The sequence below is a fragment of the Ceratosolen solmsi genome, unplaced genomic scaffold (genome assembly GCF_000503995.2).
Source record: "Ceratosolen solmsi marchali unplaced genomic scaffold, CerSol_1.0 scaffold13, whole genome shotgun sequence".
NCBI lineage: Eukaryota > Metazoa > Arthropoda > Insecta > Hymenoptera > Agaonidae > Ceratosolen > Ceratosolen solmsi.
The window spans coordinates 146,961-163,098 of record NW_011948418.1 but is presented as its reverse complement, the minus strand read 5'-3'; the positions used below and the strand labels follow the sequence as shown (position 1 = coordinate 163,098).

Sequence of the window (16,138 nt, the reverse complement as noted above, 5' to 3'; positions counted from 1 at the left end):
CCCCCCCCCCCCCCCCCTACCCCTCCACTCCGTACATTTGCTTCCGCTAAGATTTCAGATTATGTTTTATCAACGACTCGATATTAAGATAAAGTTATTAATAACACTGTACAATGCTCTCACTTACTCGGTTGTAAAATTATTGTTTATACTTAATAGTTTTCATGACAGTCAATTAATATACTAATTCATGCCTTATACTGATAAAACTGTCTATCGTAATTCCAAAGAGTTTAACAAGTTTATCTTTCTCTTCCGTTTGTTCTATTGTTTCTCTCTCTCTCTCTCTCTCTCTCTCTCTCTCTCTCTCTGTAATTTTAATATTTTTATTATTTTATTTTTTTTTTTATAAACTCTATTTGCGTATAACTCTTTGAAGTTAAGTTATACAGAGCAAAGACGCAGAAGGTACAAGCGTTCAAATAATTAATTAGCTTGACATCTTTCATATACGAAAGTCACCAGAGGTTATGCGCATAATTAGTTGGCTGGCGGCATTAAAGTATTTTACAAACTCGGTATCGTACGGACATTTAACGGATTATTAACAAAAGGAAGATTGGCGTGATCATATTTGTTGTATTCAGCAGAGACTTGTCTTTTAATAAACGTCTTAACTGACAAACATATGATACGTAATTAAATTAAGAAAAATATCTTTAACGAAGATTGAAATATTAACATACAATTGAAAATTATTTATTATGGTTATTTCTATCAATTTTATTATAACAATTTAATAGACCGTTTTAATATACGCTTTGCTATTTCTCATAAATCATCGTAGGTAATTAAATTAATGTGCATAAAACGACAACACAAATTAAATAATAAATTCCAGTATTGATAACATCAAATACAAAAGATTGATTAACCTTTAAATTCTTTAGATCGTTATTATAATTAACGAGGAATAATAATTCTTATAAAATAAATATTAACAATTGCTTCATTGTATAACTGCAATGGGCAATGAAAATTGCTTCATCAATTCATCCATAATCGTAGAAATTGTTGCGAGCAAAAAACAAAATAAAAAACAAAAAAAAAGTTACGTACGTTTTATTTCATCTTAATCATCTTAATCGACGAATTTTCACAACTTTTATCGTATTTTTATCATTTACCATTATATCGATATTCTTTTCAGAATTTATTGTACACGTTTTTAGTGCAAAAACTCGAATTAATTCAATGAAGTTGCTTAAATTTTAGTACTTCCAGATACGGCCGATAGGGTTATGGAAATATATTTTCATGCGATAAGACGCCGGACTCGCCGCAAATTGCCCCAAATAAAAAGGCAATAAACAAGGAGCCGGCCATCGTTATAAACAATATACAAGGAACGAGGCTCGCCAGGTCGTGCTCCAAAACCTCATTAACACTCACCATTAATATAAGAGCAACTTTACCTATGTACCTACATAATAATGGATTGTGTCGCTTCAACGCTCGCGCGCCCATACGTTGCAATATGGAATGAGGGAGAGAGAAAACCAGGTGGACGTGGCTCGTGTTTCGACTCAGCCGTCGCCATCGTTGCCACCACCATCGCCTCCACTACCACCATCACTACTACCACCAACACCAACACCAACACCAATACCAATACCAATACCAATACCAATACCAATACCAACGCCAGCACCATTACTATCGCCATCACTAACACCACTGCCTGCTGCCGGCTGCTGCTGTTGTCTCGCGAACAGTAACAGGGTGCAAGGACCTCAATTTTACGAACTCTATACCCTCGGCAGCGCGTTGCCACTCCCCTCTCCCAAATGTATTTTTGAGGCTCCCGCTCCCTGGCCCTGACCCACCCAAAGGATACACACTGTCCCCTCTGCTGTCACGACTCTCTATCACTCGCGCTCTCTCTCTCTCTCTCTCTCTCTCTCTCTCTCTATCGCGCGCGTACGGACGCGGACAATGGAAAGTGCGTGCCAAAGAGAGGAAGGGAGAGACGAGTGAAAGCGAAATAACAGCGTGCAAAAGGATGCATACGCCAGCATGTGTTAGTAGTGCATATATTGCGCGCAATAATAGACAGAGGGGGAGAGTTGGAGGGGGGGGGATGAGTGAGTGAGTGAGTGAGTGAGTGAGAAGTGTGGAGGGCGATGCTTCGAAGGGAAAACGTTAGAGTAAATTTCAAGTGCTTTGTGCATGGACGGACGCACGCTTTTTTTTACTTTGGCCGGGCCATCTCGAAACTTGCGTCACAGCTCTTTGTAGATGACAATATATTCGCGTCTAGACATGTGGCTTGTCTGCTCTTGTTTTTGTTCGCTTTGTAAGGCGGCATCGGGAAGGATTCTTCGATGATTCTCGCCATTATGATGTATGTATTTTGCATGGGGTAGCATTACAGATTTCCAAAGGTGCAAACGAACGACTCATGATTCGTCCATTATACAGCATCGATAATTGTTTCATTAGGACAATAATAACAATTATATATAATATTAACGATGATTATATATTAGCTATTATATCCGATAATTATCTTATCTTACTCAACGTTATTATTATACCTCCCAGTTACTAAATTCCATAATGTTCTATCGATAAAAGAAAAATCAAAATTGTTATAAATTTACCAACGATGTGAAAACGATGGTTTTTTCATTATTAAATAGTGATATCAAGTATACATAATGAATTCAACGATATAATAATTACTTCTTATCATTATTCCAAAGTCTTCCGCCATTAATACGATAATGTATGTTTGAATTCAACATTACATTAGGAATGTCCCGCCCCTCCCCCTCTCATTCTCAAGATTCACACGTATCTTCGTATGACTTAAGCCTATTTTTGTTATTGGGCGTAATTTAATAGATAATAGTTCGACGAAATGGCAATGCCTTTTTCAGGTTCCTCGGCTAACAAAACAACCGAATACAACATTTTTCAGTATATTTATGATTGCTTTTTTTCTTTATTCTCGAATGACAAACACATTCATCATTAATAACATTCTGTTAAGCATTATTAAGCGTAATGGCTATTTATGGTAATAGATTGATGTGTAAAAAAATAACAATGACTGCTGATAAAATGCGTCGTGGAAGAGGAACAATTTACTCGATGAATACTTCTTTTATCGAACATTTAATGAAGTGAAACTTATAATATAGGCATGAGAGGCCTGTAAATGAAAATTTTAACAACCAGAATTATATATTATTCTTCTTCAATGTGACATTTCATAATAAAATGACAATAAAGTGACATTGCTCTGATCCGAGATTGGAAATTTCAAATTAAATCAAAATCTCTTTACGCATGGCAACGGACAACGTTATTACTTTCACATCTCTACATCTCAAATTAATAATAGGAATACGTTTCAGTTAGCTGTTGACTAGTTCGAGATCCCGAATTAGAATTAAAAATCGTTTATACGACCAACGGTTATAAAAATATATTCAAATGTAACGCAAAACAAAATTTGAGATGATGGAAAATTTCGTATGGTCAATATTAATTGTCCGAAGGGCTATTAAGAATTTGGAAAGTCACAACACGCAGTCACAGAGCAGCGGTTTCGAATTAGTATTGCATCACGGCAATCGCGGAGAAAAGAGAGAAAAGTGTGGCGCGTAAAAAGGCAAAATTGGAGGAAGGTAAAAAACGTCGTACTCTGGAGTATGAAAGGGCGGTGGGTTCCTCTATCTCTCTCTCTCACCCGGCGCAAGAAAAGGGCGGAGGCCTCCGACTAGCTTTCGCCCTCCACAAATCAATACCCCAACCAGGGGTAGCTGTATGTGTATTCGTGTGCGTGCGCGTGTGTACGCCAACCCCACAGACGCCGTACGAAACGTGTCACCCACCGACCCAAACTTGATTGCGACGCCGGCAAGCAACGAACGAGCCCCCGAAGTTGACGGGCGGCGTCTCGGGGTGGGAAGCCAGGAGCATCGGCTTCGGCGGCGACAAGGGAGTGGCGGGGTCCTGTATTTTTCCCCGGGAACGGCGTGTAACAGGTCTCATCGGCCGTAGTCATTTAAGAATCGAGCGGCTTTGTCACGCTGCGGTGTTTTCTTTAAATTGCTTTGAGGTTATGTTTTCGATTTGACGACTGCTTTCCCCGACAAGACTTGCCGATGCGAAATACAAAGGCGGCTTAAGCGGTCGCCCCAGTCTTTTATGTCGGGTAGTCCGACTACAGATGGCGCTTGACTCCAGATTCTTCACGTTAACCCTGTAAATTCGTTAAATTACCGGGACTGTTTATTATACAATTTTGGACGATACGACTTGATTATTCTCTGCTGATAATAAATCGAAATTTAAACTGCAGCTAGCACGATAGATTTTATTCCGACTCCTATCTTTCATTCGTCAATTTATTCGTCCTACATTTATTTATTCATACGATTTTTAATAGCTACTCCAGGTGGTTTAACAAAAATGATTAATTTAAATTAAACGACGCCCATTATAATCGTAAAATTTATTTTAATAGTCTTTCTATTTTAAAATTTTCGTGTTTTACCTTTCTTACATCAATAGCAATAACATACTTTGTTAACTAATATCTTTAATAATTATTTAACTTTTTTCGGCGTGTGACATTTATTCTCTTTAATATTTTAGAGAGTTCCTTGTTAGTCTTTAAAGATTTACATAACAAGTTCAAGCTTTCGATAGGTAGTTCCAATTACTTCTTGCTTCGTCCAAATTGCACAAAGTTTAAATAAAGAGATGCGAATTTGTTGTAAAAACAACGAGGACGACCACCGTAAAATGATAAAAGATAAAATTGGAGAGGCAAAAAATAAATCTGCAAATAGTAACAAAACTTGGTGGAGAAAGAAATGAAGAGAAGACAGAAATAAGCCCCGAGAATATACCACTGCCCTTAATCTCAAACGAATGATAGAAAAGTTGGAATGAAAAGTTTATGAGAAAATTTTTTTGAAATTGTGTATGTTGTGCGCTTAGAGTGAGCAACGTGTGAGTCCAAAGGGCGGGAAATTTCTAGTTCTTTGAAATAATGGAACCTACTTCTTTTAGCCTATATTTACGACCGTTTAAATTTAATTTATTTCTATTTCCCTTCTAATCTCGTACCTTCTTATAGTATTCTTAACAATTTTGTCGCTCTTAATTAATTTGAAGATACTTTTTCCTTGTAATATGATAATCAATTGAATAAACATAGCCTAAAACAAATCTGTAGGACTACACCCCTCTACGTATATGTCGAAAAACACAATTCAATGTCATTAACAATATTCAATTCAATTTTTTTTTTAAATTTTTTTCTTGCTACTGCAATAACGTTCGATAAGTAATCGAAACTGTTCATAATATAAAAATATGTTTATTGCGAAAAAATGATTGATATGTTAGTTTTAATGAAACATTCATAATTATACTACAAATATTGGGCGAAAAAAAGATAAAATGAATGGAACTTTATTTGCCAAGAAGCTCATCTAGATCGGTCATGAAAGTTGCGTCGTTCAGTATTTATAAGCTATCAGTTACTACCACTACTATCGCGAAAGATGATGCAACGTTGTAATACTTCATGTTCCATCTCATATTTGCTTACTGTTATTGGTCTCTTTCATTTTCTTTCTCTATCTCCCACTGCCTATGTACTCGGCCAACTGGCACGCATGTGCACGCCTCAATGTAAGAAGCGAATTTTTTAAATTATGAATGTTGCGCGCACGTAATAGTAATAATGAAATACAAGCGTAGTTAAATCGTATAAACATTGTATCATTCGAATAATTTTAAAAGGAAGACTTTCATTATTAACGCATGAAAGGCTATTTAACTTATTGCATTTTGTATATTGTATGTCGTACTTTTTTTTATAAGCTTTTGGAGTTACAACTTTGCCAGAAAATATTGAAGATAGCGGAAAAAGCCCTGAACTATTATGCGAAGGATTTGCTAATAAGTGCAATCCACTCACTATTTTATTTAGTTCGACTTAATAATGTCGAATAATACCTTAATAAGTAATATTTATAATAAAATTCGAATTGTTTTACTTGAAACGACAATTGTGTGATATCTAGTACCATCGGTTTTTCCTCACTGACGTTTCCGTCGGCAGTGGCACCTGGAAGCTTTGAAAACGCCTCTGGCTCTCTCTCTCTCTCTCTCTCTCTCTCTCTCTCACTCTCTCTCTTTCTCGCTCGCTCATAGTCACTCTCACTCGCTCTTGCTAGACGGCGACAGTGAGTGAGAAAGAATGTGCATGGAAACGTTGCGAGGGGGGATTTGCGATTCGAAGTGGCGAGACGGCGCAGGAGGGGAAGGGTTCATTCAGGGACTTGGCGCTCGACGCGGCATATGCGTACAATACGCATGCGTAGTGCATCGACCGCTAGCATGCACAAATGCTTTCTCACTCGCAATATTACGGTGCCCCCGTATTAGTTTCGTATTTATCAGTGTGCATACTCGCGCTACTCGCATTTTCTCCTCCTTCCTTTCATTTATCTTTCTATATTATTGTTTACCTTCTTTTCTCCGGTTATATCCGTATTTATGACGTTTCGAGACTTGTAAATAATGCAAGATCCCTCAATTTTCTCAATTTAATTTTTTTCCAAGTATTATTTCAAATGCATGTGTACGTATGAAAAACATTTGCTTTTTTTTAACAAGAAACCCATAAAATATTATAAAATATTATAAAATATTGTTGATTAATATGCCTTTTAATCAAAGACACTATGTTTAGGATGACATTTTACAATATATATATATATATATATATATATATATATATATATCTGTGTATTTTTATAATTAGAATAATTAGATATTTTCTAATTAATAATTAGATAGAATAATTACAGTTTTTAATAATTAGAAACGTCGGAAGATAAAAAGTGAAGCGATATTTAGTATTTGCAAAACACGGGAAATTAAACCAGAATTGATAAGAACTCGTAATTGACGTTTTTAACGTTTAGCTTGGGGCATAACGTACCACTTACCAATGGTAGTAATAACATTGGTAATGTTGATAGTAGTAACAGTTGTAGTAATTTTAATACTAGTAGCACAACCGGTGTACTACTACAACGATTTAGTGTACGAATGAGCGGGCGGACGGGCGGGAGAAGGAGCGGCTCTCAGAGTGGGGGGGGGGGGTCGCGTGGGAGGGAGAAGTGACTGAACTGCATCAAGCAACTACGTCGGAGATCACACGTTGGCTTTCGTATATATACTCGCGGCGTAGTAACCAGCGCCCCCCCCCTCCCCCAATCGGTCTGTCTCTCTCACTGAGGCTCGTTTACTCTTTCTCTTTCTCCATCTGCTCCCTCCATTTCTTTCGATTCGGAGGAGCGCGACTTTGCTCACTGAAGCAGATGTAGTAGTAGGTCTGTTGTTTTGTGTGATTTGCCCCCTTTTCCTTCTCTTCTTAAATATATTTTTCTTTTTCAAGCATTTAAATTCTATTTGCTTTGAGGCACTTTAAATGAATAATTTTACCTTTTTTCAATACATGATAATCGATAGTATCGATTACACACTATTTCAAATCATTCTGTCGAATTCCTAAACTGTAGCCCAAGAAATTGACAAAAGTCGATAGGCGCTTTGACTTACCTATTTACAATGCAGTAGTTTTTCGATTTCTTCTTTCGACAATGTAATTTCACCAATATGTAATTTTGTCGTTCAGGTGAATTTGTTGAACAATGTGGTATTTGGAATTATAAAGACAGTTTTATCAATTATGCCGATATATAATTGCCATTGAGTTTGTTGTAATTTTATGTTTTATCTCAATAATTTAATAGCCAAATTTAACGTTACATTTTCTTTCGTTTCAGGTGAGTTATGCCAATAATAAGAGATGTCTTTAATATCCAGTACATTCATGATTAACGTAAGTGTAAAATATTTAATCGCCATAATAAGCATTTTTTCAATATGTCTAATGTACGTTCAAAGATTCGCTAAATGCAGATTATGCGGGGCCTTTGACTCGACGATTGTTAATCAAATTAAATCACTAAAAGACAGTCACTAGACATCACTAGACATCGCTTATAAAGTGCCATCAACTTCCCACGAAGGGTACACGAATTTTTTTAACTCGATTAAACATGAAAAGCATCGTTACAGTCGCATTACGATCATGAAACTAGGGCAGCGCACGACTAAACATTCGTTAAAACGGAATAGGAAAAGGTAGTCCAGCAGGTCGCCGTTACAAGTTTGAATTCCCCGACATCAATATCTCCAACACACCGTGCCCATTTCATATTCTCAACCCGGAACCGCACTCTGGAATAAAGAACGACACGAGCGTCGCGAACACGAAGTTGATGCTAGTAAGTTCGCTTACGCGAGGGAAGAAGTAGCAGTCGACGAGGAACCCCCATACCTTAACGGAATGTCGCATTCGTCGGATAGATGAGGCACCTTAGGCCCCCGGGAGCCGGTTCTCGTCGCGGAGTCTCGGGAATCCGTCACTCACGCACTCGCGATACAATGTGCCGCGTCCAGGGCGGGGTTCACCACTTGGGCTGAGCTTGCCGGCCGAAATACTTTACGAGGCGCAGTTTACGATTACACGGCCCGCCCGGTCAGGCGGCAAGCGCCAAAAGCTTCCGCGAGCTCATGGCTTCCGAGAAAAGCCATGGGGACACGCATACACGGAGTCCGTTCAGGGGTGAAGTAGAGTACTGCTCGCATCGGCTAGCGAGAGGGAGAGAGAGAGAGAGAGAGAGAGAGAGAGAGAGAGAGAGAGAGAGACTAAGTTTTCGACTCATATGAAGCAAACCTCCTCGAGCCTTTTCCCAGAGACAATCGTCCCGGCTCTTCTGGCTTTACTAGAGGGCGCACTGATGACAATTTTCGCCGGATTGCGGTAACGAGAGGCTCTAGAAGGAGGAATTGGGCGGGGAGAAGGGGGCAACGCCGCCGGTACAGCTGTTCGCTGTCTTATCGCAGATAAGGTCGTGCGCGAGCGAACCAAGTTGGATGAATCTTCGGCGACTCTTGCGGACAATTGGCAGCTTCGTTTCCATTGTTCTTTTGCGGATGGATGAGTCACTGCAAGATCGTTGTTTAATCGCCTATAATTGCATTTCATCTTCATCGGCATGCAATGACCTGATTGTGTAGGGTTTTCCTTTCATCACAGGTGTCAAATTAAATATTATTATTAGGGTTTAAAAACAATGAATGGAATTACAATGATATGCTATTTATAACTTATGCTATTTCTAATGGTTCGTTTAAGTAATTTGCACTCGACAACTACTATTACGCGGTACAAACAAACAATCGAGTATAAATCCGTAGTCTCTCTTTTCATTAATGCGTGCCGCGGTTGGTGGTTCGTCTTGGCCACCCACAGACTCGTAAATCGGCGAATGATAAAGATTGCAGCCGGCGATCATCATTTATGGCTCATTCTAACACACTATTTCGATGACAATAAGGAAAAGTTCGTTGTAAGATATTTTTATAGATAGTATTGCAAAGTATTTATAAAGACATTAAATATAGTTGAAACGGGCTGTTTTGTGGTTAACCGAATGAAAATTACATGGTTTATGAGCAAAATAAATTGAAAGTATCGGTGTAATCGTACAGCTTCATTAATTCTCTACGAGTGTTAATGTCCTGATATATTATAATCATGTACAATTTCATAGAATATAAAATTGCTTGATTGTTATCACATTATAGTACCACAGTCCCTACTACTACTACAACAACTACTACTACTACTGCTACTACTACTACTACAACAACTACTACTATCACCACCGACTTTTATTATTATTACTAATATCATTGTTATTGTTACTGTCGTCGTTATTATTCTCATTCGCATAATACTTGGAATTTATAATATCAATTTGCAATGAATAATGATTTATTACATGATCTGAATATCTTAGAATATCGAATGTTGCAAATAAAATACAATTTTATCCATTACGTTCATTATTGGGTCTACTATTATTATTATTATTATTATTATTATTATTATTATTATTATTATTATTATTACTATTATTATTATCTATATTATTATTCTTATCTATTAATGTCTATTTGCTCTTATATTATACCATATCTTAGAAAATAACTGATGATACCGTCGAATGTCGCATTTTGGCTCATTCCCAGCTTTCGACGTCAATTCTAACACCCTCCTTCTCTTATTCGTCAGCGGATCAACTTTATAGACGCATTATAGTTAATTGACCGCACTACAGTGCGCGTCTTTTTCTCTACGACCTCTCCCCCTTCCCCATGCATCCCGCCTCCTTCACCGATGACTGTCTGTCTGTTTGTCTGTTTACCTCTCCCCCCTCCCCCCAACCACTCCTTCTTTGTACTGCCACTGTCTCAACATGCTACACAGCATTGCATTCTCCCCCGGTGCATTAACTTTGCAATCTTCTCTCCGACGCTCCATCCGGACTTCTTATATCACCCATCCTTTTCTCTCTCTCTCTCTCTCTCTCTCTCGTCATTTCATTCTTTTTCTCCCTCCTGTTTTCCTCCCGCGCTCTCGTTCTCCAGGGCAGCATCAGCAACAGCCCCAGCACAACAACAGCATTCCTTCTTCTCTACTATCCCTTTTATAGTACGAACGTACAAGAATGAGCGAGTGAGCGAATGAGTGAGGTACGGAGTGAGTGAGTGAGTGAGTGAGTGAGTGAGTGAGTGAGTGAGTGAGTGAGCGAGTGACTGAGTGACTGAGTGAGTAAGAGAGTGAGGTAGGGAGTGACTGAGTGAGTGAGTGAGTGAGCGAGTGACTGAGTGACTGACTGAGTGAGTGAGTGAGTAAGGGAGAGAAAGAGAGAGAGAGAGAGAGAGAGAGAGAGAGAGAGAGAGAGGAGGGAGGGAGGGAGGGAGAGAGGGAGCGTCATAGCAGTAGTACGACCAAGCGTCTACCTACGCACTTTTACATCTTTCTTTTCCTGCTTTTTTGCATCTATATAGTTTCGTATAGTTAACGCATTCTTTTCTTATTTATAACATATTTCAATGAAACAAATATGAATTTTTGAAAAGTATTAGGTTTGATTAATAAAAATCTATAAATTAACAAATACGTTTAGCTGCAGAAATATCTACTACAATTTTTGAAATCTGATTAAATTTCTTTTTTAATCAAACGTAACGAGCAGAATTACGAATGTGCAAGCAGTCTTGATGTCCTAGTCTTGCTAATATTATATGATTTATATGTACTTAGACGATTTACTATTTTCCTAAGCATTTTTGTTTTTTATTTGTTTTTTTAAATTAAATCGAAAGTACTTTACGAGTATATCATGATTTGAAGTTTTAATGTAAGATTTTAAAGTGGATTTTTTATTTTTTAACTTATGCATTTTTGCAAAATTAAACTGAAAATGAGCAAGTTATTATTTCTGATTAAATAGCACTATAATAATAATGCAATATAATATTAAAATTTTAAGTAATCACAAATGAGGAATCTGAATAATTAAAGAACAATATAGTCGTAAGCACTTGATGAAGAGTTTTTGAAATACTATGTACAATTCGAGGTGGAAAAATGTCAATAATGATAAACATTTATAAATAATAAAATAACTAAATAATACAGTATTTATGAGAGCAATGGAGCAGGTAATATTTTGAAAAATCTACCTGTTTGGGCAGCTTGTAAATACAGAATTCGATTGTAAAGTGAGCTCGTAAATAATAATGAAAAGACTATTTTTAAATTTATTTATACGCTAGGCGTGTTGCTGAATTGATAAATGTTAAGTGTAGAAAACGGATAGACTCACAAAGTGTAAAGTGAATTATATTGCAAGATGTTTATGAATACACAAAATCACACAATTTACACGATTTACGATTCTGGGGTTAGAAAATTTTTCACAAAAATCTCAATATTCCGTTTGTAAATAATGCAGTGTATTACCGAATCTGACACTGTTCCTATGGGTAAAAGATTTTACCCACATTGACGGTGGTTGGTTGGCGGGCGACGGGGGGGGCGCAACGAGCTAATAGCGAAAAATTTTGCAAATCCTCCAGTAGAGCAGTAGATTAGGAGACGAGCTCGAGGATTAGCAGGAGTGAGACATAATTAAGGGAGCTTAGAGCATCGAAAACGATGCTCGTGCTGGAAGGGGCAGGGCTGGGTGGGGCTCTTTAAGAACCTTTGGGAGAAAATTTTTCTTCCTGTCGCGCGGAGAAAGTCCGTTTATGAAGTGTACCCGACTGCTCATTTTTACTTTTACGAGACGCGCGGCGATGACTGTAGATGGTTAGCTCGTTAGCTCTCTTAGTGCTCAGCGAAATGCTTCTCTGCGTCGTTAACGGGGCATTTAACAGCCCTTTGGAATTTCCTGTTCTCGTCGAACGATACTCGTTCTGTTTACACGAACACGTGCGACTCCACCACTCCTCGTCTTGATTCTTTTATTTTTACGCTCGTATTATCAACGGGCCAAATTGCTCGTATGGCATCGATCTTTTGCAATTGTGTACGGTTTACTTCCATTATAATTGGACTATACTTGATATTTCGAACTGCCTAGTTATTAGAAAATAGAATCGCGATATGCACGCTACCGTTGATTTCATAAACTCGTCCCCTAGAGCTACAATGTAAGATCTCATTTCGATATAAAAAGTAAGTTTCGAAATAAATTGATTGTAAATGCATTTCTTGTATCGCGAAATTTGCACAATTTGAAAATGTTGTGTGAAAATTTTTCTGATTGCGTAACAAGTGAAGGGGGATATCATCTATTTACTCGCATAAGAGATAATACATTTGTACGTGTCGTTCAAGCGTATGAATATTTTGACGAATGGCATTACGACGAAGAAACGATGCCAATTAGGCTCCACAAGCCGATATAAATTTATCAGACCCAGTCACGTATGTCTTCCAATAACACACTATTAAAGGATTAATAAAGGATAAACGAGCGATAAAAGTTGCAAAAAGAAATTCTATTCTATTTAATATTTCCTAATAAAATTGAGTATAATAATAATGTCGTGGCCGAGTATATTTATCGACAAATCCATTCAATTTGGCAGCTTTAAGTTTCATCGCTGACATTGAATAACCATAACTTTCTTAAATAAAAGATATACAATTCTTGCAAGTTTCTTGCGCAACCTTTCCTTTCCGATAGCTCGGAATCCTATATTTTCAAAACATAACAGCGAATCAATACTGTAAGCAGTGGCATGTAAATGACGGAAAGTGAGATAGTGAGAGAGAGAGAGAGAGAGAGAGAGAGAGAGAGAGAATACAATGTAAAAACTAGAAAAACGATAGAATCGGCTGAGAAACGCTCGAAAATCGTTTCCCTTGGCGGCCACCGTCACGACGTTCGGCGAGTCAAGGGCAACGCGCGCGATATCCGCCAATGCCTCCCTCGCGATACGAAAATAACCGGTGCGATCGGGCCAATAATTTCGAGTCCAAAGACCGATGATGAACGTTGCGTCCCGTGCTGTTGGTGGGGCGAGGCGTGGCGTGGCGTGGCGTGGCGTGGCGCGGTGCGGCGCGGCGGGCGGGTGGGGGGGGTGTAGATGCGCGAGCGAGTGCTGTTTCCCGGGTGCGCGGGCGTCGGCCCCGGACCGTGACGCCGGACATTAGGTCAGATTGACTGAGACACGCGGCCCAATGCGCAGGCGGATTTGTGCGCCTAGTGGGTGCGCATTTTGCGGGCGCACACCTGGCGAGGCGGAAAAGCGCGGCGGCGGGGCAGCGGCCATACTTTTCGGCGACCCTCGGCACGCGCCGGCAATTGGCGCGTTTCAGTCTCACCCGAGCGACGAGCTTATCAAAAAGCCTGGAGCGTCTCGCGTGAATAAATCGGGGCGCGACATTTTATTGACCAGTAAAGAGTAAGTGAAAATCATGAAATCACTGTCAATACTGGAAATTCTTTGATAATTCATAGACCGTGTTGCATTACTCAGGCGGTCTAATATTTTTTTATATACTTGCCATTAATCGATAATTATTCAAATTTATCTTTAGCCTCGAATCGATAAATGTGAAAGTTCGAGGTGGGGGGTCACACCCAATGGCAAATTATTAGGAAAATTACCGGATAATTTTGCGATGAATGAATGACTCATGGCCTTATGAGCTAAGCTTCGTTTTTCCTCTTTATTTTGAAATTACCGTAGTAATTATGATAATGATTCTGAAATTTTCCTATTATGATCAATAAATATTCACACACGTTTACTGAGATATCTGGTTGTATAATGTAGGTAGTTCATTCCATCTTGCCGAAACTAGTCAATAGCATTCACTTTAATGAGTAGTATAATAGTAAATTATAAAATGACATAATTGCCTCTAAACTCATGCGAGTAATACAGTAAAAAAAAAAGATTTATTACATAACGCAACACTGAGAACACACTGTACTGTGATATTACAGAACAATTCAAAGTAATCTCCCTATAAATCAGTACGTAATCGGCTAGGTGTTAAACGACTTATCTTTTAAATCTTATTCATTGGATATTCCCATGTAAGACTCTTCGAGTCTATTTAATTTTAAAATTATTTAATAAATAATCAAAGTACCGTAACGCTAAGTAAAGTTGAACAATCGCAATGGAGAATTTGTTAATAACTTTATTTTATTTACACGTATAAGTGTCAATGGCAAATTTGTATATATTCTTGGGACGATTTCACAATTTTTTTTTTTTTGGTTATTTACATGTTTATAAAATCAATAAAATAGCCTTTTTATTAAAATGATTGTCAAAATTTATTTTTCGCAGTATCACTGTAGTAATGGGGGGGGGGGCTGAAAATAAAATAGGATTACTTAAAACACAGTCAGATCTATAAATAAATAATGAAAGCTAATAAAACAAAGTTCATTTTTCAATATATTTAATGAATAGAGCACATCGACGGGTCTCACCAAATTGAACACACGCGATGCTCGCATAAAGGTAGATGACTCGAGTTTTTCTTTCTCTGTTGATTAAAGAAAAGTGAAATTAATAACGACGATAGAATGAGCCAAAGTTCTGGAAATTCTAATATTTATTTAAAAAGTAGCATTTATGGATTTTCTGTAGTTTTTTTTTTTTTTTTTTTTTTTTTTTTTTTTTTTTTTTATTCTAATTATTTTAAATCCATAAGGTTCTTATTTAATTATGAATCGGCGGATTTCTTAAAAGTTAGATTCTCTCAACTTTTATAAGTATTTAAAAATAATAAAAATAACATTTATTGTCGTTTAAGAGCCATTTGAATTATACGGATTGTTATTACTATCAACCAACACTCAAATTTATATTTTGTTTCTTGAATTTTGAATTAATAAAATTATTAATTCAGGTATGCATATCCGAAAGACAATGCAGATTTAATAGTTTCAAAATTACTAAACTTTTATTAACGAAACATCTTCTACTTGCACTTTTTCAGAAGTTACGAAATTTAAGTTAAAAATTCATACAGCACCTGTTTACAAAATTATCAATTCAGATTGTAGGATATTCTAGCATTCATTGATAATTCAAATTATTTAATTTTCTAACATTTTCATTAATAAAGCAATCCGACATTTTATTTATGGTTTCTTCCTGCCCATCGTGATTCAAGTATAGACACTCGGCTGCATGAATAATATATTTTGCCAATAATTTTTAAACCTAAATTACAGTCGATGTCTCTCTGTCTTGCTCCAGTTTCTTGCTCACATTTTTCTCTTTTAAGAGAAGAAAAAAGATTTGGCAGAAAGAGAGAAAGGAATAGCATTTTTCAGAAGCAACTAAGTAGCATAGATATGTAACGACAAAATAGTATAAAAGAAAATCCAATTATCAGGCGTACAATCTTAGTTTGCATTGTTATTTTAATGCTAGTAGACTGATCCATCAAGCGTAAAGTGTGCGGAAGTGACGTGTTATTTGGTAGCAATGGTTGACAAGATTTTAGATTTGAAATTACAAAACGTGCAATTCATGCATGTTCAAGCAAGCTAAAAGTACAATAAAAATATTTAGAATATCACAACAGTACAGTTTATTTTTCCTATACTTTATAATATTCTTGTGATATTAATAAATACGACAAAATTTATTTAAGCATTCGTATTATTTAATTCACGAAGATTAGGGAAAGAACAATTTT

At 37.2% G+C, this 16,138-nt stretch overlaps 1 protein-coding gene across 6 annotated transcripts in view; it reads left to right on the top strand.

Moving 5' to 3' along the window:
• Positions 1-16,138, top strand: part of LOC105360079 (serine/threonine-protein phosphatase 4 regulatory subunit 1) — a 316,542-nt gene that overhangs the window by 263,453 nt on the left and 36,951 nt on the right. The window contains exon 1 of one of the 6 annotated variants that reach the window (XM_011496865.1): positions 7,824-7,879. The exons of the other annotated variants lie outside the window; for them this stretch is intronic. The gene's annotated coding sequence lies outside the window, so the exon portion shown is untranslated. Of the gene's footprint in view, positions 1-7,823; positions 7,880-16,138 lie in introns of those variants that run through there. 6 annotated transcript variants of the gene reach the window in all.